The sequence below is a fragment of the Grammomys surdaster genome, unplaced genomic scaffold (genome assembly GCF_004785775.1).
Source record: "Grammomys surdaster isolate TR1022 unplaced genomic scaffold, NIH_TR_1.0 252, whole genome shotgun sequence".
Lineage (NCBI taxonomy): Eukaryota > Metazoa > Chordata > Mammalia > Rodentia > Muridae > Grammomys > Grammomys surdaster.
The window spans coordinates 841,962-849,632 of NW_021604693.1; positions in this window are offsets into that span (position 1 = coordinate 841,962).

Genomic DNA, 7,671 nt, shown 5'->3' on the forward strand with positions numbered 1-7,671 from the left:
AGGAGCCCGGAGGGCGGGGGGTGGAGATTGGGGAGGGGGGAGGCGAGGCAGCGCCTCAGTGCTGCCTCTGGCGGCCACCGGGGGCAATGCGGCGTGAGCAGTGGGCCCCGTGGCTCCGCCCTCTCCCGGGCTCCCACCTGCTGCCTGAGCAGGTGAAGGGTCTTTGCTCAAGTCTGGTACCCCGGGCTGCACTGTGCTGAGAACAAACTGGATTAGCCCGCCGTGTCCCTGTCTCCGTACAAGAGCCAGGATACTGGGATTTCTCTTTGAGGCACACAAGCTCTTTATCCTTATGTAAAACCTTCACCTTGGTGGAAAGGTCATTAGTGTTTGAGCATCATTTAGCCAGGGCGCGCCAATGAAAAAAATCTCTCACTTTTCTGTTTGTAAAGACAGCCTCTGCTTAGGTAAAAGTCTCCTCCTCCGCGACACATTTTGTCCTAACCTCTATATGGACACAGTTTCTAGACAGAAATCTAACTGTGTGAGTGGACCCTTCCGGAAAGACCTACACACGTTGTGAGGACTGTTTATATAAGGACCCCACCCCCTTTGAGTAGGATTCTAGTTATCTATATAGGGACTCATCCCATGTGTGTATGGTAGCTTCCCACATGTTTGAGACCTCCTCTAAACTGCTTCAGTCTATAGAATGACCCCCACCCCTTGCCACTCACTGTAAAGCGTACAAGCTGTCTTCTAGCCAAAGTATTTGTGTTGGGTCTCATGGGAAGCTGCTAAACTCACACAGGCAGGTATTGAGACTCTGGAGGGAACCTGACCACCACGAAATCATCACTCAGACCTGAACTGTGTGACCTAAAACTAACATTCCCAGGATTCTGCTCAAGTGTCCCCTTTGGTGTGGAGAAGGGGTAATCCTTGCCCCTGGAATGCCCAGTAATGCTTCTGTCTGGCTGGGAGAGGGCATGGGATGGAAAGGAGTAAGAGTTGATCCACCTCCCCCATCCCATTCCTGTATTTTGGTTGAGGATGGTAGAAAAGGGCTAGCAAGAGAAGTAATGGTGATGTTGGTGATGACTTTAATGGTCCTGATGATACTGATGGAAGTCATGGGGATGGTAGAATTGTGATGGTGGAGGTGATAACGGTGATGGTCGTGATGGTGGTGATGGTAATTATTACAGTGGTGATGGGGATGCAGCTCCTGAAGATGATGGTGGTGGTGGTGATAAGGATGATGGTGATCATGCAGATGACAAGATTTCTCATGGTGTTGATGATGGTGGCTGTGGAGACTGATGATGAAGATGGTGGTGATGGTGGTGATGACAGTCATGATGATCATGATAATGGCAACGGTGGTGGCGATGGTAATGACAATAACAAGTAGAAGTAAGAAGTTGGGTGACCTCATATTTCTCACCATCCCAACCAAACAGTCTGCACGAGGCTTGGAAGTAACAAAGACTCTGAGACGAGCAGCTGGAGGCCTTCTGACTGACTTTATGTGGGTTCTGAATCTCAAGTCTTTATTTCTTGATCTTTACAACTGAGAGGATAGATATTTTATGTGTCAGCTTAAAAACAAGTGAGGGCCAGAAAAGGTAAGTAGTGGCATCCCGACTCATAGAATCAAAAACTCCAATGGGAAACAGTAATCTGGTACAGATTCACAGATACACAGATACATGGACATATGGACACAGACACACAGACACACAGACACACACACAGACACACACACAGAAGGGGGGAGAGGGAGACAGAGGGAGAGAGGGATAGAAAGAGAGAGAGAGAGAGAGAGAGAGAGAGAGAGAGAGAGAGAGAGAGAGGAGAGAGAGAGAGACAGACAGAGAGAGAGAATTTGAACCTATTGCCTCTCTGTCTGCCCATCCATTCCATTTGTCTCCATCTCTCTCCCTCTTGGATGTGTGGTTTGATCCCAGAAGGCAGCCTCGTTGGGGAATTGCTTCAGTCTGTATTGATTAAACTCAAGACGCCTGTCTTATTACGTCAGAGATGTGTGGTACTATCTGATACAGATCTGTTGGCTTGACCTGCACTTGGCATTATGCCCCCCCCCTTTTTAAAAAAATCTGGATATGGACATATGGAGACATGGAGATATGGTCTTTGTTGGTCTCCAGAGTCCCCAGCTGGGGACACTATTTCCCAGTAACCTCAGGTCCCATAGGCATCAATTCAAGCTGGGTGTAGAGAAGCTGGACACGTGATTGATGCCATTTAGTTTCAGCCAGTGTTGCCATATGGGAAGAGGAAACCAGCCTTACCAGATGTTCCAAATTTCTAAACGAAGACTGAAATCTGGATATTTTTAAAGCAAAAATCCCTCAGCTTTTAAACGTTAAAATGAATTCAAATAAAAAAAAGATTATGTGGGCCAAATAAAACCTGTCCGTGGGTTGGAGTTGGCTGGTCTGCAAGCTCTGGTCTATCCAGACACTGTGCCACGCTGGCATGCAAGGGGCAAGCAGAGGAATGGGTGGGGCATGGTGATGCTGAGCCAGAGAAATGTGAGAGAAGCTCAGGAAGGGTAGTGATGCACCTTCTCTAGGGGCCTCATACCCAGCTCTTCCTGACAGAGGGTAGGAGCAAGTCTCAGCTGAGAGATTCTCCTTAGACTATAGGAGCCTTACTGGTTAGCTAGGTAGGTGGAGGTTCCTGGAAATACTACTATGTTCTGCTTCCTATTCCTAGCACACAGTAGGTCCTCACTAAATGGAATCAGCTATGATTCATTGTCCTACAGGTCTCATACACGATACAGGTCTCTACCCTTTTCCTGGCACTGCTTTGTGTCCTAAAAGGAAGCAACACAGCTTCCTATAGATAATAGCTACCCATGTTCATTTAGTAGGTAAGGCAAAGGAGACATAGAGTGTACGACTTTAGGAAAAAGGAAATATTTAAGTGAAGGTACCCCTGAGATGCCCACACATCTGTATTTACCGCAGCACTGTGCACAGTTGTCAAGTTACAGAATCAGCCATGGTATCCATCAGCTGATGAATGGATTAAAAAAAAGTGTTATGTATACACACAATGGAATCTTGTGTAGCAGTAAAAAGGAATGAATCATTGTTTGCAAGAAATTAGATGGAACTGGAGATCCTCGTGTTAAGTGAAATAAGCCAGATTTATAAAGACAAATATTGCATGTTTTCTTTCATATGTGGAATTAGATTACATTCACACACACACACACAGTGAAAAATATTATGTAACAAATTGCAATGTATGATAAATAAATACTAATAACAATTAAACTAAGTAAATATTCTATTTGACTATGTAATGGGAAAAATGATTGCTTCTGGATACAGAAGACACTTGGGAAATGGCTCTTACTGCGTGTGGGTGACCTTCAAGCATATACTCAAATAACTGACAGCTTGCACCTCACAGCTGAGCTACCTGACGTGAGTCCAGATGGTAGAGTTGCTAATTTTGTGTGCTGACATGGCTGGGTTGGGGATACATGAATTATTGGTACAATATCTAGTATTACTTCTTTTTTCACATTGAGTGTGTCTGAGAGCAGTTGTTAGAGATTAGATTTCAGTTCATCATGCAGATGCAGGATTCTTCCTCCATCTATTGAGGATTAGAAAAGGGCACTCTATTCCATGCCTGTAACATTCTCTTCTCCTGGTGTAGGACACTTGAACACCTGACTCTCTGGCCTTCAGACTCAAGGTGATGCCAACTTCTTGCTTCTCTGGGTCTTTTTGGCTTCCATAGTTGTTGAGCCAATTCTCATCATAAATTTAATTCAGTCTATATTTGTATCTATGTGTCTACCTATGTATGTATATATGTATGTATGTACGCATACATGTATGCATCTGTCTGTCTGTGGTGCATCAAATGAGAAATGCCTGCTCTCTCCCTCGCAGACTCATGAACTTGAACACTTGGTCCCCAGTTAGTGGCAGCTGTCATGGAACCTTTAGGAGGAGGTGCCTTGCTTGAGGAAGTACATCACTAGGGAGGGCTTCTGAGAGTTTTAGCCTCACGACACTTTCAGATTGTTTTCTCTGTTTCATGCTTGTAGTTAAAAATGTGATCTCTCAGCTTTCAGCTCCAGTCTCCTGCTGCCATGACCCTTCCAGTATTACATCCTCTCCCTTTAGAATCCTACGCTCAAATAAAAAGTTAAGCAATACAGAACTTGGTACCAGTAGTGCAGTCAGTCTATCTATCTATCCATCCATCCATCCATCCATCCATCCATCTATCTATCCATCACTCATCTTGTATTTACTTACCCATTCATCCATCACTCATCCATCCATTTGTGCTGCTTCTCTGCAGAACTCCTACCTTGATCTGCCAAGTCTATTCTTAGGTATTTATTTACTCAGGAAAAATGAAGACATTCATCCACAATAAAAACTATGAAAAAACTTACATAGCAGCTAAATTCCTAATAATCCAGGGCTAGAAACAGTCTGAATATCTATCCACAGAGGATGGCAGAGAATCCATACCTAGAACGATTAAAGGGCCAAGAATCTGTGGCTACATAGGTCATAGTCCCCAGGGGAGAGCCAATATTGTTCTGCCAAATGAATATAATATTAAAACACTGACTTATTACTGTATTCATAGATCAGATAATTTCTCAACTCTCCTCAGAGAAGCTTCTCCTTCCAGAAGTAGCAATTAACATAGAAACCCTCAACTGGTTACTGTATAGAGAACAAAAACCTCTGGGGTTCTCAGCCGCAGATTGGATGTCCATATTACACCCGCCCCCTCCAAGGCTGAGGGATCTCTTCAGAAGTGGATAACTTCAAGTAAATGTATTTTCCAGACATAACATGTCAGATAAACTTATGAATTTATGGAAATGTGACATTATGAAAACTTGCTCAAGGTTAGCACACAATGCCACCACTAATTGAGGACCTATTGGCATTTTACAGCTGCTAGAAGAGGGAGAGTCCCTTTTTAAAAGTGATATGACCCCTGGCAAGCTGACCAAACACTGAAACAAGCCTCAATCTCAAGACTAGCTGGGCAATAGAAGAATGGTAAGAACTTGGTCCCAAAGAATGGGCCAAACTCCCTAACTCCCTTCTAAAACAAACATTCCTGGAAAGGAGAAATAAAAAGGGAAAAATTTAAAGTTGAGAAACCTGACAAAAGCTTCCTCAGCCAGTGACCAAGGCCAAAGTCACCAGTCACCACCGTTAAAAAGATAACTCCACATCTGTGGTTAATTGAATGATAAATGTCCCCTCTTGTCATGGACTTTGGAATACTTGGCATGGATGAGGGAGGCATAGCTCTGTTGTTGGAAACAGCAGGTGAGTAAACTATGGAAGCATGGTGGCCTATCTTTAATCTCAGGTCTCAGAAGGCAGAGATAGGGGAATCTGAGATGCTCAGTAGCTAGCAAACTCTCCAAGCCCTGTGTTCAACAAGAGACTCTACCTTAGTGAATAAACACAGGAAGACACTTGTCTGACGTCCACATATATGTGCACGTTGACGCACAAAAATCCTCACATATGTGAACACGCTTAAATACATTCATGCATACATGTGTACACACATGAAACACACACACACAAACTGGAGCGCACAGCAAAGGAGGAACATTTTACAAAACCTTTCGCCAGTGCTCAAGGTTACTAAAACAATAGAAGCCTGTGAAACTGCCAAGGCCAAGAGGAGGCTGAGGCGATAGGAGGGACAAATGTAACAGGACAAGACAGAAATGGCATAAAGGCAAAGCAGAGGGAATCTGAGTACACTGTGAACTGCAGTCAACAACAATGTGACCACATGGCTCATCAGCTGTGACAAAGTATCTTAGGAACGTGAGATGATAACACGAGAGAATACGAGAAAGATGTTTAGGAACTCTGCAGTTGGCAACTTGCCTAGGCAACTGAATAAAGCTAATACTAGTATCAATAATCTGATATTATTCTAAAATTAAAATATTCTTTAAAAAGCAGTCTGAATTAAAAACACACACACACACACACAATAGAAGAATTTTAAATATGAGGTCTTGCACCAGCGTAAGGGACCAGCTAATAAGGTGATTGCTAATGCAAGGGGATTCTGGAGCCATGGGACCAGAGAGGGTGGATGGGTGGGGGAGCACCCTCATAGAGGCAAAGGGGAGTGGGGAGAGGGTGGATGTAGGATGGGAGCTTTGTGGAAGGATAACTGGGAAAGGGAATATCATTTGAGATGTAAATGACTGGAATGGTTAATAAGAGAAAAGAAATAAAGAAAGAAAAAAGAAACAAAAAGAACTATACAAAGAATCTAAAAAAATAAAAGTAAAAGTGATTGCCACTAAGTCTAATGACCTGACTTTTCCTGGAACCTACATAGTGGAGGGAGAGAGCTGACTTCAATTACACACACACACACACACACACACACACCACACATGTATGTAAAATAAATAAATAAATGTTGCAAACATCTTCAAAAATTAAGTTGGGGCTCCCTGTGTAAGCAGACACAGCTTTGCCTTTCTCATCTTTCTTCATACTCGGTGTTTGAGGCTCCCTTTTTGTTTTATTTATTTTAAATGTGTATGCTTGTTTTGACTTTCTGTAAGTCTGTGCAACACGTGTGTGCCTAGTGCCCACAGAAGACAGATGAGGAAGCCCTGGACCTGGAGTTACAGATAGTTATGAAACACTGTGTGTGTGCTGGGAGCTGAACCCAGGGCCTCTGGAAGAGCAGCCAGTGCTTTAAAACATTGGGACATTTCTACATACCTCACCACACACATCCTTTTTGAGACAGGGCCAGAGCTATGTAGTCCTGGCTAGCCTGGAACTTGCTATGTAGACCAGGCTGTTCTGGAACTCACAGAGAAACATATGTGGCATTCTGCCCAGCTGAGGCCCAGTTTTATCTTTTCTTGTTTCCTTCCTTCCTTCCTTCCTTCCTTCCTTCCTTCCTTCCTTCCTTCCTTCCTTCCTTTCTCCTCCTCCTCCTCTTCCTCCTCCTGTCTCCCCCCACCCCCCGCCGGGGCCATAATCTGGAGAATGCCTTCTATATTTTATTGTTTTGGGGTTGTCCAATGGTTGGAATTTCAGGGGCCTTAACATCCAGCCTAACTTAATATGAAAATGGCTAACTATGGCTCAGCTCAAAGTTGCATCTCTTAGTCCCAGTGCAAGCCTTAATGAGACCCTTACAGGACAAAGGAAGGGAGCAGAGCACAGACTGTCCTGTTCTGTCCCCTTATTCTCTCCCTTTCTCCACTGCTCCAATTTCCGACATCAAGACAAGGAAAATGGGGTGCTCTGACTGGTGCCATTTCCCTTTGGCTGTTCTCCCCCACATCTTGCCAGAAAAGCAGCTGGAATCTTTGTCTGGTGGAACACTTGGGAAACCCTCTTCCCTTTTGATCAGTCTTTGAAGAATGGGTGATTTCCTTAGTGCCAGCTACTGTTGACGCCAAGGCAAAACCAGAACGCTTACCTCCAAAATACACTCCTTTCCTCAAAGGGAATAAGCAATTGATTATTATGGGCCCCAAATGAATGAATAGTGTTGGCATTCCTTCTATGCTCCGCCCTACAGTTACCTAGCAACAGCCAGGTAGGCTTGGCTTGCTATAAAAGGGCCTCTCTGTCTCTCTGTCTTTCTGTCCCTTCTCTCTCTCTCTCTCTCTCTCTCTCTCTCTCTCTCTCTCTCTCTCTC